The sequence below is a fragment of the Symphalangus syndactylus genome, chromosome 3 (genome assembly GCF_028878055.3).
Source record: "Symphalangus syndactylus isolate Jambi chromosome 3, NHGRI_mSymSyn1-v2.1_pri, whole genome shotgun sequence".
Lineage (NCBI taxonomy): Eukaryota > Metazoa > Chordata > Mammalia > Primates > Hylobatidae > Symphalangus > Symphalangus syndactylus.
In genome coordinates this window covers 122,669,160-122,687,417 of record NC_072425.2, presented here as the reverse complement: position 1 = coordinate 122,687,417, position 18,258 = coordinate 122,669,160, and the positions used below count along the sequence as shown (strand labels likewise).

Below are 18,258 nucleotides of genomic sequence, written 5' to 3'. Positions count from 1 at the left end.
CTCATTTATAGGAGCTAAAAGTTAAAACAATTGAACTTATTGGAGATAGTAGAATGATGGTTACCAGAGGCTGGGAAGAATAGTGAGGGAGGAGGGAAACAGGGATGGTGAATAGGTACAAAAATATAGTTAGATAGGATAAATAAGATATAGTCTTTGATAGCACAACAGGATGACTAAAGTCAACAATAATTTACTGTACATTTTAAAATAACAGAGTATAATTAGAATGTTTATAACATAAAGAAAGAATAAATGCTTGAGGAGATGGATACTCAGTTACTCTGATGTGATCATTATGCATTGTATGCCTGTATCAAAATATTTCATGCACCCCATAAATATACACAGCTACTATGTACCTATAAGAACATTTTTAAAAAGATAGGTAATGTGAAATACAAAGGTTAAACAAAAGATAAAGATGTGATTCTTGTCTTTACAAATAACTTACTATCTAGCAAACCGATAGGTAAACTATCCATTATGCAAAATACACAGCATTATATAAATAAATTCAAAGTAATGAAAATAATTTTTTAGAATAGTACAGCATATCATCGACATAATCACTTTATTAGATTATAATAGTAATTAAGGGCTTTTTCATAGTTACTAAAGAACACTGTCAATTACATATAAAATATTTTTAAGTGTTATGATATCATATAAAGATTTTATCAATTATGTTAAATAGAATCAAAATGAGGTAAGCAGTCCTGAGCTACTGCACCCTTACATGTCAACACTTATTACATCATCCATGGATAATGACCTATTTTGCATGAGTACCAATTCAGAGATGTCGCTACTCACAACAATAGCTGGGCTTATTTATTTGATGTTTTCATTTGCAAGAGTTATTTAACTGTCGGCACACAGAGCAGCAGAAAGAGAAGCAGAATACATTTGTGCCAGGGAAGAAAGTATTTAGAAAAGAAAGAGTTATCCATATGCCCTGAAAAAGCTTTACTTGGATGAGAACTAGAAAGTGTCCATTGTGCTTTTCAATGAGAAGGCCACTGGTGCACTTAATATGAGCAGGGTTAATGGAATGCTGGATATAGAAGACATTTTTCAGATTGAGAAATTGAGGAGAAAATGGGAAGAGGTGAGAATGTGGAAATAATCAAGGAATATCATCAGAATAATGAAGTAATAAGATGAAGGGTATGCCAGTTTGATGAATATGGGATAGAGAAACATCTAGATTATGGGAACTGGTTTGGGAAGGAGAAGACTAGGTCTGTCCCATGGGGGGTTGCTGAGCCTGAAAAGGGAACATGGCAAGGGGCATAGCAGCAGCTTGTAGTTAGTTAAATTAAAGCCTCCCTCATTAATCTTGTAAATTGCTATGGAGTTTCTTGCTGCTACATCATCAATATCTCTGGTCTGGCACAATTTGTCAGTGTCCCAAACTAGTGGATTCAAGGAGAAAGCTGTGTGTGTCCGTGTGTGTCTAATGCCATGTATTGATTTGAGTCAAGAAAGGAATAAGATTCTGTAATCCTCACTGCATTTAATGCCACCATGCTGGAACTGTAGAGTAGATTTAATAACCATTTAGGCTGGACTCTTTCCAAAGCAGCTTAGTACTGAAATAACATGTTCAAAGGCCACAGTCTGGACTCCCAGGTTTCAGTACACGGAGGAGTAACCAACATTGTAGCTTGGGTAAAATTACCTGCAGCTGTAACTATAGTATTTATTCATGCCGTAGTTCAAAAAGGGCATACTAAAAATAAGCAAAGATTTTCCTACTTTTACAGCGTGAAGCTATTCACGTAAACCCAAGATAAGATGGAATGTCTTGAGTTTTCCCTTTTCTACAAACACTCAAGAGTAAAAGTAGAAAATTCATCTTCAAAGATGGATTGATAATAATCATTGTTAAAGGTGGTTATTCTGGGTCCTAGATTTTTCCTAAGGCATTTTCTGACACTAACATTTATTGTCTTCTGATTCCCTAGTATTCATATTTAGTTCAGATGACATCTTATAAGAAAATTTGATACTTTAAAGCTTTAAAGTTAAAGCACTGTCGTAGAGTCTGTAAGTTGGTTGTTCTCTACTACTACTTCACCCCTTCATCCAAAGCAATGGGATTTTAACTTGGACCTATGGACAGTCAGAATAAATATATTTCCTTGCTTCTCTTTCAGCTAGATATATGGCTCTGTGACTAAGTTGTGGGCAATGGGTTATAAGTGGAAAGGTTGTGTGGAGGCTTCAGGAAACTCTCCTTAAAAGACTGTATGAATATACTTTTTATCTTGCATAGCAGGTCACATTCAGAAGCTTCAAAGACTTCAGTTTATTTTGTGCGTTTGGAAGGACAAGATGGGATATGTGGAGAATTGGCATGGGCTGTGGAAACAGCTTCTAAGACTGGAGAGATGAACAGGCAAGGGATATATTACAAGAGCTTTCTCTATCATTTAAATAAATTTAGGTTTTACTTCACAGACTCTCAGAAAAGAGTGACAAAACAATGTGTCTTAGAGGGATGATTACAGCTGAAGTGTGGAAAATACAATGGATGTGGGTAACACAGAAATGGGAAAATCACTTAGGAAGCCACATGGTAGTAATCCAGGTGAGAAGTAGTGGGAGCCAGATTTAGGACCATGCAGAGGAAGGAGAATAGTTTCTAGATTAAGGATACAGAATAAATCAGCTTGGTGATTAATGACACATAAATGATAAAGAGAGAGATGATTTGAGCCAGACCACTATCTATTCTACTGGTGGTCATTCTACTTCTATTTCCAGATTGAACTCTTAGGGTTTTTTTGACCTTCAGAAGCATATATTTTTCCATTTGGATTTCAGGTGTCAATTGACTTCTGATGAAAACTATTCTTGCAGCCCCCTCCTTCATCACCCAAAGTAGTATAATAAATTATGACAGAGGTCTGAGAAACCCATTTTTCTCTCTAGTTATAGACATCAATGATTCTAGAAACAATCTGTAGATTTCGAATATTCCCTATGAATACACTGATCTCTTTTCAAGTTTGCCTCCATCATTTTTTATCTTCTTAGCACTGTGGGCCTCCACCAACATCTTTTTACAATAAAGGCAATGTGTTTCTATTTTAAATAAAGCATTTTTGAAAAATGTGAATAATTTTAAACTCAAATAGCAAAAGACAAATTTCCAATCAAGTAAATATCTAGCATAATTACTATATAGCTATTATTTTGCTCATAAAGTACAATTTTTTCTTTTATCTATTTTACTATATATTTTATATATTACACTATACAAAATTTACAATTCTGATTTGATACTTTTTTATATCACATTGTATAAAGTTCACAGTTCCAGTGTGCATAAAAGCAACCATTGTATTTTTATAAGGGAATTAAAATATATGTTTATGAGTTAACAGGCACTCAAACAAGGTCTTTGTCTAAAATTAAGCATGTAAAGTATGTAAGACATAATTTTGAGTGTCAAACCTATTCAATATTGTGATACCTTGGGAAAGCAGTGTTAAGCAAAAGAATAGATCCTTTCAAAGGGGGTTTCACCATGGAGAGAATGACTTGGACTGTAGTATGGTTCCTAAAGGATGGAAAGGGTTGATGAATAAGGATAGTGAGGAGGAAGGAGCTGCTGCATCATAAAGCAAAGGCACAGAGGCAGGAGCTTGAAGAATGCTTAAGGAATTATTAATCATTGATAGTTAATAGAGCAGGCTGCTGGAGTAATGTATTCATAAACTACATTATGCTTTATTAGTATTTCACAATACAGTTGAACCTCATAACAGCCCTGTGAAGTAGATATTATCCCCACCATAAAGGTGAAGAAATAAAAACAATTTATGTGACTTATATCAAGGCATAACCCCACTAAGTGGCAGAACTGTGAATTGAACTCAAGTCTTCCATTCTCCAGCTTAGGGACTTTTCACCACACTTCAGCATGCAAAGAGAGAGAGCGACGAGATTAGCAAGGAAGGATGAGGCTGTGATGTGAAGGCCTTTCAATCACAGTCACCATTAATTCCATTCTTTCTCTCACAAGCACATCTTGTATTTTAGCATATTCTGTCAAGGCTACCTTCAAAATATGTCAAAAACCTGGCCATTTCTTCCTACCGACACTGCCTCCACCCAGGCCCAAGCCTCTTGTTTGCAAGTGCCTCTTTACATGTTTTTTCTTTCCTCCGCCTTTGCCCCTTTCGCACTACTCATAGCATAGCTTCAGGAATGGAACTTTTCAGGCAAGCCAGAGCATACCACTTACAGGTCCAAACTCTTCAACTGCTCCTTTATGCTGACGTCATCCACTGCTCTCTCGCTCTCAAACATCACCAGCCATCTGGCTGCTTTGCCAGGGGTGCTCTGCCTCAGGCTTCACCCTGCTGTGTTTTCCCCAAGATGGGTCTTCAGGGTTTTGCCTTTATGTTCTTAGGTTTCTACCCAAATGCCCTCTCTTCAGTGAGGCCATTCTGGGTTACTTTATCTAAAATTTCAACTCCTTTATCCTGTGCTTTTCTATTCCTCTTCTCTGCTTTACTTTCTCCCCAACACTTCACCACCACCTAATACACTCTAGATTTTACTCACTCACCTTGTTTATTGTCTCTTCCCCCTACTAAAAGGTAAGCTCATGAAGTCAGGAACTTTGTTTTGTTCACTGTGCCTAGAAGAAGACTTGGCATCTAAAAGGGACTCGATAAATACTTTTGGATAATTAAATACTGAAAGTTTAGAAATTACTCCATTGATCATTGTGAAACAATACTGAAACACTAGAAACCTTCGAAGCTTTGGAGCAGAGAAGAGACAGATTTGTAAAACTGCTTTTATAATGCTAGCTTGATATAGTGGAAATGATGCATCCAAAGAGTGGAAAGAGAAGGAGGAAAGGAAATCCAAATAGGAGACTACTGAAATTAATACAGGCATAATGCCAAAGCTTCTCTCACCTAGACCAACTCCAGAAAAAGTGGAAAGAAAGGAGAGTGTTGATTGTTTGCTTTTCTCTAAGTTCTACACTCCCCGCCTCTCCCACCAATTCTGTACTTATCTGTATAAGAGCCAGGAGATGTTTCATTGTATCAGGTGGAGCCATATGACATTTTCATTTCTGCTGATCAAAAATAGTCAAATATCAGCAATGTCTTATTGTCCATCCCAGAGATAGCTTCTGAATGAATAATAAGTAATATTATGTGGCATCGGAATGACCTGAAAACTACTTAATTTATACTTTGTACATTTAGGTCCTAAAAGAATGTGGCAAGTAAATGCAAAAACTCCACAACTCTACAAAATGGCAGAGGGAGGTCATGAGTTGTAGAAGCCCAGAGTCCCACATATCTCAGCAGGAATACCTTTAGAGATATCCTAAGGTAGCCTTTAATAGTAATCTCCAATTTTCATAATCTTTATTCATAGCAATCATCCTGAGTCATTAATAAGAGCTAAAATAAGCTTCAGAAAACTCAGAACTGAAGTAAGTGTGAAATTCATTTCAGAAAGGACTCCATTCTAAATGATAAAAACAGAAATATTTTTGGCTCATAAAAACAAGTCCTGAGCTAACCTGCAAAATTGACTCATTAATTGAGGGTGCAAGATAGCCAATGCTGTCCAAAGAATTCTGGTTCTTAAAAGACCAATTAATTTATTCTACCCTATGTTGAAGTTTGAGTCCAACAGATCTCATTAATTAATCATAAAAGCAATCACTAGCAATGAAACTCAAAGAAGTGTTACACAACATATTAAGTATCAGCTTGTTATATTCACATGCCAAGCTGTGTACTGTAAATAATATTAATTTGGATCTGGCTTTTATACACAAAGCCAAAACCATTCATTTTGGTTGATTTGAAAGTGATATTTTAAACTGTTACTTTTGTCTTTTCTTTAGAGCAGGAGTAGCAGTACATAATTTTCTTGTGATGATTCTGGTGAAAGGATTTGCATACAATTATGGAGACAATTTCTGTTCTTAGCAGGAAAAAACACAGGATGAAGTAAGTATTCACCATATGATTAGCCTAATTTTTATATCCTACTGAGACTAGCTCAGTTCTAGGAAGTAATTGTAAACTCATGTCAGGGACTGAGAGTGAATACATTTGATTGCTCACTATTAAATTTCTTTAGTGGAGAAATGACACCGAGGTGATTATCTAAATACAGAGTGATTTATTGAACAGCATGCTAGGTGACAAATGATGGGATCAGTGGTAGCCTCTGTTACTTTTAACTGCAAACGTTCTGTTTCTCATTTCAACTCTGTGGTTCTGAGGCAGGTTATTTAAATTTCTTAATCTTCCACCTTTGACTTTCTATGTAATGAAGAAGATTAATGTAGGATTTTATTAGTCATGATAATCTTTTCTATAGCTGTAAATAAAAATCAGCTTCATTCCACTTGGTGGAGTAACTTATAAGGCTGCTGTTCATTTGAGGGAAGTAGATTGCGGATTCTTCATAGGTAAAGAAATTCATCCCTACAACTCTGGGAGAGTCTTAATATATAACTCAACATCCCACACTCCCTCCAAACGAAAAACAAAAACGTAGCTCTTTTTCTTGAATTCCATATTTGGTCATTAGGCATTTACTTAGTCACTTTAGTCAGAAACCTAAGAGATTCTCTCAGACTCATTACTCAGCTTCACCCTCATCCCACACCAATCCTGACATTTCTTCCTAAATATTACATTTAAGACATTTCATGAGCAGTTCTATATTTATTTCTTCTTTCACTTTTCACTCAATGAATATTTGTTGAGCATTTCCTACATTTCAGGCCACTGATCCAGAGGCTGCCGATATAGAAATGGAACAGTAGGATGTGCCTTCCTTCATGAAGCTTACATTCCAGTGGCTGAGGCAGACAAGAAGCAATAAACAAATACATTTATAATAGAAGGACAAGAGGTAGTAAGTGCTATGAAGGAAAATAAGGGAAAGGAGGAATAGAAATGACCAGGAGTGGCGACAGGAGGGATGTTTATCTTCCCAAACCAATCTTTCACTGTGTCTCCTAGGTATGCGTCACTCAACTCGTACTGAAGATTGATGCTTCTCTGAATAAACCAGATTCTCTCTTGCCTTTAACAGAATGCAATGGCTATTCCCTGTGCTAAGAGAGTCTGTATGCCCTACATTCACTGGCAACTTCTAATCTTTCTTTAAGCCTCAGCTTCAGCTTCAGATCATTTCAGAAGCCTTCTCTGGCCTCATCCATGTGAGGTTGTTGTCTTTTTTCTTTACATTTCCCTAGCTGTTTGTACAGTAATTACAGCTCATGCTACTCTGAATTAATTAAATCATTTATTAAATAAGTCCTATGTGCTACTTTGGAAAGTACTAAGTATACAGCGTGCCTGTCACTAACCTCAGGGATGTGAAATTATAACTGTAATTGCTAGTTTACCTGTCTGGTTCCCTTTAAGTATGAAACTAGTTTTTATTCATTTTGATTTCCCTATTTTTTTCCACACAAAGGAAAGAATAAGCTCAACAAGAGGGAATTAGGTTGAATTAAATGAAAAGGGTAAAAATTCTGCCCTTTTTATATATCCCTTCCCATTTGATCAAGCCTAATAATAATAAAGGTAATAGTAATAACAATTATTGAAGGCCTGACAAATCCATGACCTTCAATATTGTATTAAGTGCTTTATTGGCATGGTGTTAGTTTTATTATCTTCATTTTATATAAAGGAAACTGATGATACAGAAGTTAAGTTCTTAGCCAAGAGCATGTAGCTATTAATTGGTAAAGCCTCATTCTGTCTGATATTACAGTCTGCTTTTTATTCTCCTCTATGATATGGTCTATAATACAATGAAAACTTAATTCCATTCAGTTTGGGTTAATTTTATTCCCCTATTAAGGATTCATTTTTGACGCAGACATATCCCTGACCATGAAGCACTGCTGGATACAATGATATTTCCAAGAAGTGTGGTGGCTTCTGTTCCTTACCTTGAGCATATGCTTGCTGCTTTCACTCTAAGTTCACAGGGAGGTAAAGCCCCCTTCTCCCAATTCTCCCCTCCGCAAATGTCTCTGGTAGCTCTAGCCCGAACATTACAACCATTGCAAAGATTACAATAATGAACACATTTTCTTTCTTCAGAATACCCTGTGAGTGCTGCCCTGTGGTCCAGTTTGTTTAATGACGTTGTCCCGGCACTGCTCAGGACACACTATCAACTACCTTTTCTCTGTAAGGACATCAAACATTAAACCGTAGAATTAGGGCGACTTTAATCAAAAAGCTTTTGAGTTACTACTTAGATCTATCTATATGCCTGCCCAAGTTCTTCCCTTCTAGAAACAGTCACAAAACCCCATAGGACTATTTCACAAATTAAGTTTGAATTATGGTATAGAATAACTTTTATTGATGCAGGGATAAATGTAGGCAAGTTTTCTGAATAGGTATTAAGATGGTAAAACCAAAAAGTACTTATATTTAATTAGAATAAATTTGCCTGAGAATTATAATGAATGCAAAAAAAGTCTACAATAACTTATATAACTGTAACAAATTGGAACCAAGTTTGTATTATCAAGAGGAGAAGTCAGATCAAGTTATTTATTTTTCATGAAATATTTACAATGTGGCAATTCGTCAGTTTTGCTTTGCTTTTTTTCACAATGGTACCATGTGCCACTGACATTTTGGTAGAAACTCAGTAAGGTTTTCAAAATTTACTTTCATGAAACCAATAGGCACAATCAAATGAATTGTGCTGGTGAATTAAATTGTTATACATATTTGGGCAAACACTAGTATCATACCTCTAAAACTAGCAAGTTTAGTTGCAGTGTGACAGAACGCAGAAAATACATTAATTAATTTGTTAGTTTAAATCTTTTTAATAAATTTGGCTTAAAAAACCCGAGAACAACAAATTCCAGTAAAGAATCCTAGGGTTGTTTTTTAGAGCTAATTATGACTGTACAGTTTGAGATATTAAGGCCTATGTTATATGTTTGGTAGTTAAGGTTGCAGAAAGAACAGGATAACCACTGTTGTATGAAATCCTATTTATACTGGCTTAATAGTCCTAGGAGAGCTGCTTCCAAGCTTATATAGCTTAGTACTCTCCTTATCTGAGGCTTCTGCACTGGTCCTGCCTCATTTGATCCATCACCTGACAGTGAAAACTACTTTGGCTGTGCTGCTGCTGCTAATCTGTTTAAATAGGTAGTTCAGCATCATTGCCAAATTGACCACTCCAATTGATGCCTCAATTAGCTATTCATTTTACAAAAGGCAAACTTGTATATATTCCAGATCTGTAGATTTATTATTATGCTGGTCATTGCCACTCAGAGGTTACACTAGGTGTCTCCTTCAGAACTGAGCTGGATACTGTCCATCCAGATCCACATCCACTTTTTATTTTGCCTGACCTTGCTCTGTATTGGTGTTAGAAGAGGCTGACCAGTATGGTCTGCAGCCGTGTGCTTTGGCTTCCAGTTGAGTTGATTAAAAGGAATCACGTGCAACATATCAAAGGGAGAAGAGGGAATTCAGGTATTCTTTTGTTTTTTCTTTTTTTTTGAGATGGAGTCTAGCACTCTGTCTCCTAGGCTGGAATGCAGTGGTGCGATCTGGGCTCACTGCAACCTCCGACTCCCAGGTTCAAGTGATTCTCCTATCTCAGCCTTCTGAGTTACTGAGATTACAGGCACCTGCCACAATGCCCAGCTAATATTTTTGGGTTTTTAGTAGAGACGAGTTTTCATCATGTTGGCCAGGGTGGTCTCGAACTCCTGACCTCAGGTGATCCACCTGCCTTGGCCTCCCAAGGAAGTCAGGTATTCTTTACATGATTCCTTTCCTGCCAGGTCGACGTGGGGGTGACTGAATCCCTAAGTAAAGGCCCTAGTCTCTGCCATTCAGCATTCTCCATACAGCTACACTCTCCACACAACCACATCTTCACCTTCCTTGCCTATTCACACTTATGGTGGTAAAGACTCCCTGCTCTTGCTACCTCTGAGATGGGGAACCATCTTTTTTCTTGTTGGTGTCCCTAAAGCTTGTCCACACCTTTTTAAAAGCAGTTCCATTATTAAGCACTTCTTGATGACCCAGTTACAGTGCACCATTAGTTTCCCACAAGGATAGCAACTAACTGACGTAGCTTTGAGCTCAAAGCAGTATATGTTTGGTAGAAGAAATGCATAGGTATTAATTTTCTACCCATCCTGTTATTTTCCCACTTTAATGTAAATTCCAGTAATTGCATGAGACAGTTTGTAACTTTCACTATGCTTTCATTACGTTCTGGGGACAGAAAAAGTGTATGTTCTAACCTTACATCTTCTAAAATGACCACTTGAAAATAAACTATATTTTAATGTTGTGCCAAAAATTGGGAAGGTACATTTATCTAAATCATCATGTTGTACATGTTGAATATTTACAATCTTTTTCAATTAATTTTTTTAATATTAAGAAAGCTCTAACACAAGAGTTTACAATTTCAAAGAGTACAAAAAAGTTTTGCCTGCTGTCCCTTATCATATTTTAGTTGTACCTTAGTGATCTTGACTTCTTTTACATTTAGACAAAGCCTGTTTTTTTAACAAGTAATAAGCAAATGTTCTCCATTATGCTAATGAAATCATTTTAATCAACTAGACGTGGCCTGAAAAGCAAAGGCTTTTGCCGTCCAATTGCTGCCACAAATAATGGCTTACTTGACATGAAAGATGTCAAAATTATCATTTTTGGAAGACATTATCCAAAATTAAATTGGTTAATTCCACAAAATTCTGCTCAGCAAGTCTACTAATTAAATTTCATGGAGTATATTTTCCAGCCACCTATTCTGGCAGGCTCACCAGATAGTTACAAAGTCCAGAACCAAATATTCTATAGGGCCATCTACAGGGATTTTCAGTGGTTTGAATGGGTCAATTTCAACACCAGTAATTAAAGTTTTCCAAATCTAATATTTCTCCGTTATGGTTTGGACCTTTAAGGTCACAATCAAGCAATTATATAAATGTTCTACCTGACAGATCCAAAGTTGCTTTATGGGGAAATTCTAGCTTTGTCTAAAAATAACTTTCCATAGGGAGGTGGGATTACCTTTTCTATAAATTTTTCAGCATTCAAAATAAAATGTCTTATCCTGCCACTTCACCATCTGGCTCTTAAAACATATGGATGTTGATTCAGTGAGTAACAAAAAAATGCAGTATTTTAGACTCTCATTAAATGTATTCTTGAATTACCTGCCATCTTTGTATCAAATGTTAGAGATAAAGAGATTTGTTATGGAATATGTTTCCCCTTAAGTTGCTGATATATTTTACACTATAGCCTGTGCCCTAATGCAGAGGTCCCCAACCCGTGATCTGCAGACCCCTACCGGTCCCTGGCCTGTTAGCAACTTGGCTACACAGCAAGATGTGAGCAGTGGGCAAGGGAGCATTACTGCCTGAGCTCCACCTCCTGTCAGGACAGCAGTGGCATTAGATGCTTATAGGAGCATGAACCCTATTGTGAACTGCACGTGCAAGGGATCTAGGTTGTGTGCTCTTCATGAGAATCTAAGATCCTGATGATCTGAGGTGGAACAGTTTCATCCCCCTGCATCCCCGTGGAAAAATTGTCTTCCAGGAAACCAGTCCCCGGTGCCAAAAAGGTTGGGGATCGTTGCCCTAATGGGTTATTGGATGGCACCAGCTCATCCTCACCTGCAGAATTGGGTTACAAGGTATACTGTAATGTTACACTTTCAACTTTTATTGAGGCTCTTTGCAATAAGATACAGTATTTAGACAGTTTCTGTGTTTGTTGTAAAGCTCTTTAAAGAAAATATTTTTTTACCAATGTTCTCCAAAAAAGGTCTCACATTTAACTTTTCTTTATGACTTCATCATTAGGATGATCCTTCTTGGAGAGTTGGTATACTAAATAATTTTTGTGGTAATAGGAATTACACATCAATAATTTTCTGTTTTCCTCACTGATTACCAAGCAGTTCAGAGCAAATATTATATTCAGTTATCATTGTTGTATTAGCCCTTGTTTTTGCAAGTTGTTTTTTCCTTGTTTTTCATGGCTTTGGCTTCTATTTCTTTTAAAATAATTTGTACATATTTATGTGTGTAATAGTAATATATGTGTGAGTTACATATATGTAATTACATATATGTTCATTACAAAATATATTATGTATATATGTATTCATTGTATGTTAAGCCATCTCAGATCCATTTTGCAAGGAGTTAAGAAATGAATATGTATGTAAATATTTTCTGAAGTCATTTTAATCAATACCTCTTCCTCCTCACTTCTTCCAAATTAACTACAGGTATTGTCAAAACAATTTATATGCAATAAAATTTTAAATAATCAGTAATTTGAAAATGAATTTTGCTTTCGAAATTCCAAATACTAGTTTTCTAATTTTTAGAATTATTGACACAGAAATACTATATATGGCACAAGAAATGGTATATGCAGATTTCTGAAATACTTAAATATTGTTAGGTCAGGAAATTTTTCTTATTATTAATTGTATAGATAAACACACCATAAATATTTATCGATCAATTATTTTTCTTCTTTGCTTTGACAAATAAAAACACTTTGTTTCTCTAAGAAGGAACTACATGAACCATAGTAAACATTTACCGAGTGTTTACTCTGTACTCTGTAAAGGGCTTCACACTTCTTATTTCCTCAAAACAACTCTATGGGATAGGTTTTTTTTTGTTTGTTTTTTTTGAGATGGAGTCTCGCTCTGTTGCCCAGGCTGGAGTGCAGTGGCGTGATCTAGGCTCACTGCAAGCTCCGCCTCCTGGGTTCATGTCATTCTCCTGCCTCAGCCTCCCAACTAGCTGGGACTACAGGTGCCTGCCACCACGCCCGGCTAATTTTTTGTATTTTTAGTAGAGACGGCGTTTCACCGTATTAGCCAGGATGGTCTAGATCTCCTGACCTTGTGATCCGCCCACCTTGGTCTCCCAAAGTGCTGGGACTTACAGGCGTGAGCCACCGCGCCCAGCCTGGGATAGGTATTTTTATCCATACTTTTTTCAGATGAAGAAACAGGATTAGCAAATCTAGGGGCAGATTGTGTTTTCCAAGATGGTTACAACAAAATCTATCTTCCTACATGCTCTTCTTACCATGTAACATTGATCCTCTTCCCACTGAACTGCAGGGGTCAAGGTTCCCTCTCCTTGTCTCCAGGCAGGCTAGTGACTGCTGAGAAAGTGATGCTATGTGACTTCCAAGGCTAGATCATAATGGCCAATAGATTCTGCCTGGTCCCCTAGGATGATTGCTTTTGGAACCAAATACCATGATGTAACGAAGCCCAAGCAGCCACAGCAAAGAATACATGTAAGTGTTAACAACTGATAACTCCAGATGAAGTTCCAACTGACAGCCATGACCAACCACCAGACACATGAATGAGAGAGTCTTTGAGATCAGTCAACCCCAGTGACCATCTGGCTGAAATTTCATGAGACACACCTGAGTGAGAATCAAGTAGCTAAGCCTACTCACCTGCAAAACCATGTGAGGTAATAATAAAATGATGGTCGTTGTTTAAAGTCACTAAATGTGGAAGTAAATTGTTATACAGCAATAGATTACCAGAATATTGACCAAGGTCACACAACTACTAAGCAGAGCCTGAACACGTGCCTAGGCAGTCTTACTTAATCGCCTACATTCCCGCTGTGCCATACTGCTCCTGTTTACTGTCTTCCATATACTGCAGAAGCCTGCATAGAGAAACACAGGTTTCTCTATATAGATGCACAGAATAATAAGTGTGTTTTTGTGTGTGCAATAGTAGTAGCAGTAGTGGTAGTAGTAGTACTAATAGTAATAGTAGCAGTAATGGTAGCAGCAGCAGCAGTAATAAAGTCTGGATAGTGCTAATGATGGTAATAAAAAATTTTAGATAAAGGAACCATTAACTGAAACTTTTAGGATCTTTGGAGAAATAATTCTTAACATATTTTCCCAGTGACATAAGTCCTAAAAATGTACAAAGACTACATTATGCTGTGGATGGATAGTTACCTTATTAAAAGCTGTTACTGAATATTTTGTTCTTAATGCAAAGGTCCTGTTTTACAATTGCTCTTCAGTTCATTAATTTTCATTTTATTCCCTGCAAGGGCATTTAGGGTCTGGAATATACAGCTGTAAAATATAGCTCTCACTAGAATTCATAATTTACTATGTCTCAATATTCCATTTGAAGAGGTTCTTGAAACATGATGAGGTCAGAGTGGAGTAGAAAAGAAAACCATTTGGCATATTTAATAACAGACTATTTGTCCACAGAATAATCTGAAATCTTTTCAAGTATGTCTGAAGGTGACTTGTATCACAAACTCACTCATATTGGGTTGGTCACCTTATAGAAATTGGAAGGGGAGGTTATATCCATTTCATTAAATTTTTAGCTCAACAATGTTTAACTTTGATTGCTTATTATAAGTAGGGTGACTGTAGAATTTATCATAGATACCAGGACACTTTCAAGAGTGAAAGGGGGCACTGGGCACTGTTAAGATTACACTAGGATATCAGGTACAAACCAGGACTATGTAGGTAACCCAAGATGCAGGAGCCAGTTACCAGGCTATGTCTTAGAGAAGAGAGATAAATAAGACACTGCCATCGAGCAGTTCATAATCTTCAAATTCCTCTTCTTTTTGTAACTGAGAGCTGGCAAAAAGCATTGACAGAAAAGAAGTGACCAATGGAGGAGGTCACATAAAGTCCAGAGATGTTATCCATGAAGAGGTCTTAAATATCCAGGCAGTTCTTAAATCTCTTGTATCATTTTTCTCATCCTTATCTGGTCAAAGGTCAATTATCTATGCTTCTGAGGAGTCACATACGATCGTCCCAGCACTTCCATTTTATTTCAGAAACCTATGAAACTACTAGAAATTCTCCGAGGTATCTAGAACTGAGGGCCAGGAACTGGAATCAAGTGTTTGAGAGCAAAGGATTCTAGATCTCCAGTGTTTGCGAGATGTTGAAACCAAGATTATTGGAATTGCACTGAAATTCCCATGGAGAGCAATCAAGGCTTTCCTGGTTTTAGAAGACTGAAACAGGTGATACAGTTGGTTTGACAGAATGTATCCATTGGATTTTATTCCCGAAAAGCCAAATTAATTTTTAGGTATGTAAGAGTATTCAAAGATAGGCTCTAATAAGTTATATATTGAATGTTATTATTTATTGCATATTATAGGTTTCAGACCAATTTAAAACTGTTAAATAAATCCAGTAGTATCCTTTATAAAACAACATAAAGTTACAGATTTGAAGATCAAGTGACCCTATTAGGCAAGCAAATTCTACTGCCAATTCTAATCCATGTTGAATCAAAGCATTTTTCAGCTGGGAGGAATCATAGTGACAATTTAATCAAACTCCTGATGTGAACACAAAGGATGAGCCAAAGTGGTTTGCCCAAGGCAGAGAGCTTGGAAGAGCTAGGATCTTAAAAACAAACAAATGAAAAACCCCAAAAACAAAACTGCTTTCATGGCTCTGAGGACATTGTCCTTGTCCTTGGGGAATTCTGGACAGAGAAAAGTTAAAAGGAAGTCAACAGTCTTCAAGAGGATTTGAGCCATTTGCAGAATAGAACAAAGGGAAAAAAGAGCAAAATAAGTTTCTGAGTTTCTATTAAAATAAATCCTTTAATGGGGCACTTACAGGTCATTCAAAAATTTGGTTCTTTTTCTCTTAGCATCATATTCTTCCAGGAACAGATATGCAGTAAGAATTCTTGAGTCCTTCACCGATTGGTTGATCCCAGCCTCAGCAGACCTGAAACTCCACTTTCCTGTGTGTTTCAGGGAAAGAGATATCTTTATTGTATCTTATTGCTTTCACTCTTTCATTTCTCCTTTAAAATCAGTGGCGGCCACACCTTTGAAAAAGATTAAGAGTGTGTGGGCTGAGACTCATGATATGATTATCTCATGATCTGCTTAAGCAAACTGACAGTCAAAGTATTAGGTGGTTGAGCAATATGAAAAGTGGTTCAGTATCAACGTGTGCCAGGAAAGTACCATCTAATCTTGTCAATAAACCCCTTTGGGTCTACCTTCAACATATACATGGAAACTTCTCAATAGCTTCGCTGCTGTTGTCCTAGTACAAGTCCCATCATCTCTCACCTCAGTTACTGCAATAGTTTCTTAAGGTCTCTTCTTGTTTTGGCCCGAGATCCCTCTCAGCCTGTCCTTATCATAGCGGTCACACTAATCCTGTTTAATTTAAAGTAATGTCCTGGTACACCTCTACTCAAAATCCTCCAATAGCTTTCCATGTCCCTCAGGGCAAAGGAAAGAGTCCTTACAATGTCATTCTTCCTCTACTTCTCGGACACCCTTCGCCTGTCCTTGGCTCCTTGCTCACTCTATTCTGGTCAAACTGGTTTCATTGCCATTCATCAGTCAGAGAAGGTATACTCTCTCCTTAGAGCATTGCACATGCTCTTTCCTCTACCTTGAATGCTTTTCCCCAGAAAACCAGATGTTCCCCTCACCCCTTTCATGTTGCAATCAAATGGTAACTTCTCAGTGAGCTCTTCCCTGGGACTTGATGTGAAAAAGTAAATTTAAAAAATTAGAAAACACCCCACTTATACCCCCAATGCTTAGTACATAGTAGGTACTCAGTAAATATTAATTCAATGAGAGAAAGACAGTTGTTTGTGTTCCTATTAGCTGTGACATTCACAGTACAGAAGTAAGAATCTCTCTTATGATATCTCTAGCTTCTCATGGGGAGAATAAGATAACCTGTTTAAATCAGAAGACTGCATATCCAAACTGGAGTGAGATCTCAGTGTGACTTTGGACTCAAGGGCTCCATGGTCTTTGGATCAACGGCAACAACGAAAATGGAGGCACCCATTTGGACTTGCCAAGTCTTTATTTTAACAAGTCAGGATGACAAAAAAAATGTACAAAACCTATAACCATCATCTAAATCTGCATAATTTATAAAAGGAAACACTTGAATTCTAGAAAAGTAGGAAAGACATAATTTTAGAATAAAAAAACTCTTTTTCCAATTAAAAAAAACCCAGCTTCCCAGAAAACGCTCCACACTATCTTGATTTTCTCCCCTGCCAATTCTGGGAGGTGAACCAGTAAGAAAGCTGGGCATTGGACTCCAGGCCCACAGTCCTGCTGTGAAGGAGTGCCAATCATCCACAGGCTGAACTGGCCCCTTCTGCCCACAAGGTCACACAAAGAACAGCACTTTTGTCTTAATTTTGTCATCAAATATCAAAACTAAACATTTAAGAAAAAAGTGTTGAGGATATTAGATGTAGAAACAAAAGTGAAAATAATTTTTTAAAGATTTAAGAATTTTTTTTTTTTTTAAGAACCCAGTCTGTACGTTATCTTTGGTTCAGGTGTTTGAATGTTGACTTATGTGACTTTTTCAGTGATGAAACACATCAGAGAGAAACAAGGGTGAAAGAGAAGCCATTAAGATATATAGAGGAGTGCTAGTAATCTGAATTTTGCCATGGAGCAAACCAAATGCTTAAAGAAGACTGAAAGAAAATTCAAATTTGTAGGGCTTTTAAATAAGTAAGGAGCCATTTCTATACAGGCTAATTTGTTTGTTTGTTTCTAGAGCTTTCCCTAAGTCATGGAAGGTAAGAGCAAAGTTTTTGAGGATTTAGGGCAGTTGATTATGAAAAAGTTACAAAAGTAAAGAAAGGTCAAAACCTTTTGGTTAATAATAGATGAAAAGAGACAATTTCTGAAACCATATAAAAACTAAAATGGAGAAGCAGTTCAGATTCCACTTTCTTTAGGAGACTGTAGCTTTCTAAGAAATGCACAATTTTTCACCATATTTTGAGTCAGTGAGATGTTTGTACTATTTTAAGTTTAATAAAAGTTAAAGAGGGAATTCTGAAATTGTTTGAGAGCCTCTGAAGCAATTTTGGAGAGTCTTATAATATGGTATAGAAACTGCATTGCTCAAGCCTTTTAAGTCTATGACAGCATGGCACTGTGCCACCAATATTATACAGCACAACAGGGTGCCTTCTAAAATGCCTCACACACATACTGCAGATATATTTGGACATTTCTGTTAAAATAAGTCACTTCATGTTCCCCTGCCATATTATAAAGTTCCGATGAGTTATGCTGTCAAATTTGAGGGACGGTTTCAGAATTCTAAATGAAAATCATGTAGATGCATCCAGTGCAGAAGA

General features: G+C 36.8%; 2 protein-coding genes across 19 annotated transcripts in view; one reads left to right on the top strand and one right to left on the bottom strand.

Annotated features, from left to right (window-relative positions):
• Positions 1-18,258, top strand: part of LOC134736030 (BEN domain-containing protein 2-like) — an 816,235-nt gene that overhangs the window by 106,081 nt on the left and 691,896 nt on the right. The window contains exon 1 of one of the 8 annotated variants that reach the window (XM_063635063.1): positions 13,403-13,552. The exons of the other annotated variants lie outside the window; for them this stretch is intronic. The gene's annotated coding sequence lies outside the window, so the exon portion shown is untranslated. Of the gene's footprint in view, positions 1-13,402; positions 13,553-18,258 lie in introns of those variants that run through there. 8 annotated transcript variants of the gene reach the window in all.
• The window catches only part of GRIA4 (glutamate ionotropic receptor AMPA type subunit 4), a 380,575-nt gene that overhangs the window by 122,108 nt on the left and 240,209 nt on the right, over positions 1-18,258 (bottom strand). The window lies entirely within an intron of this gene.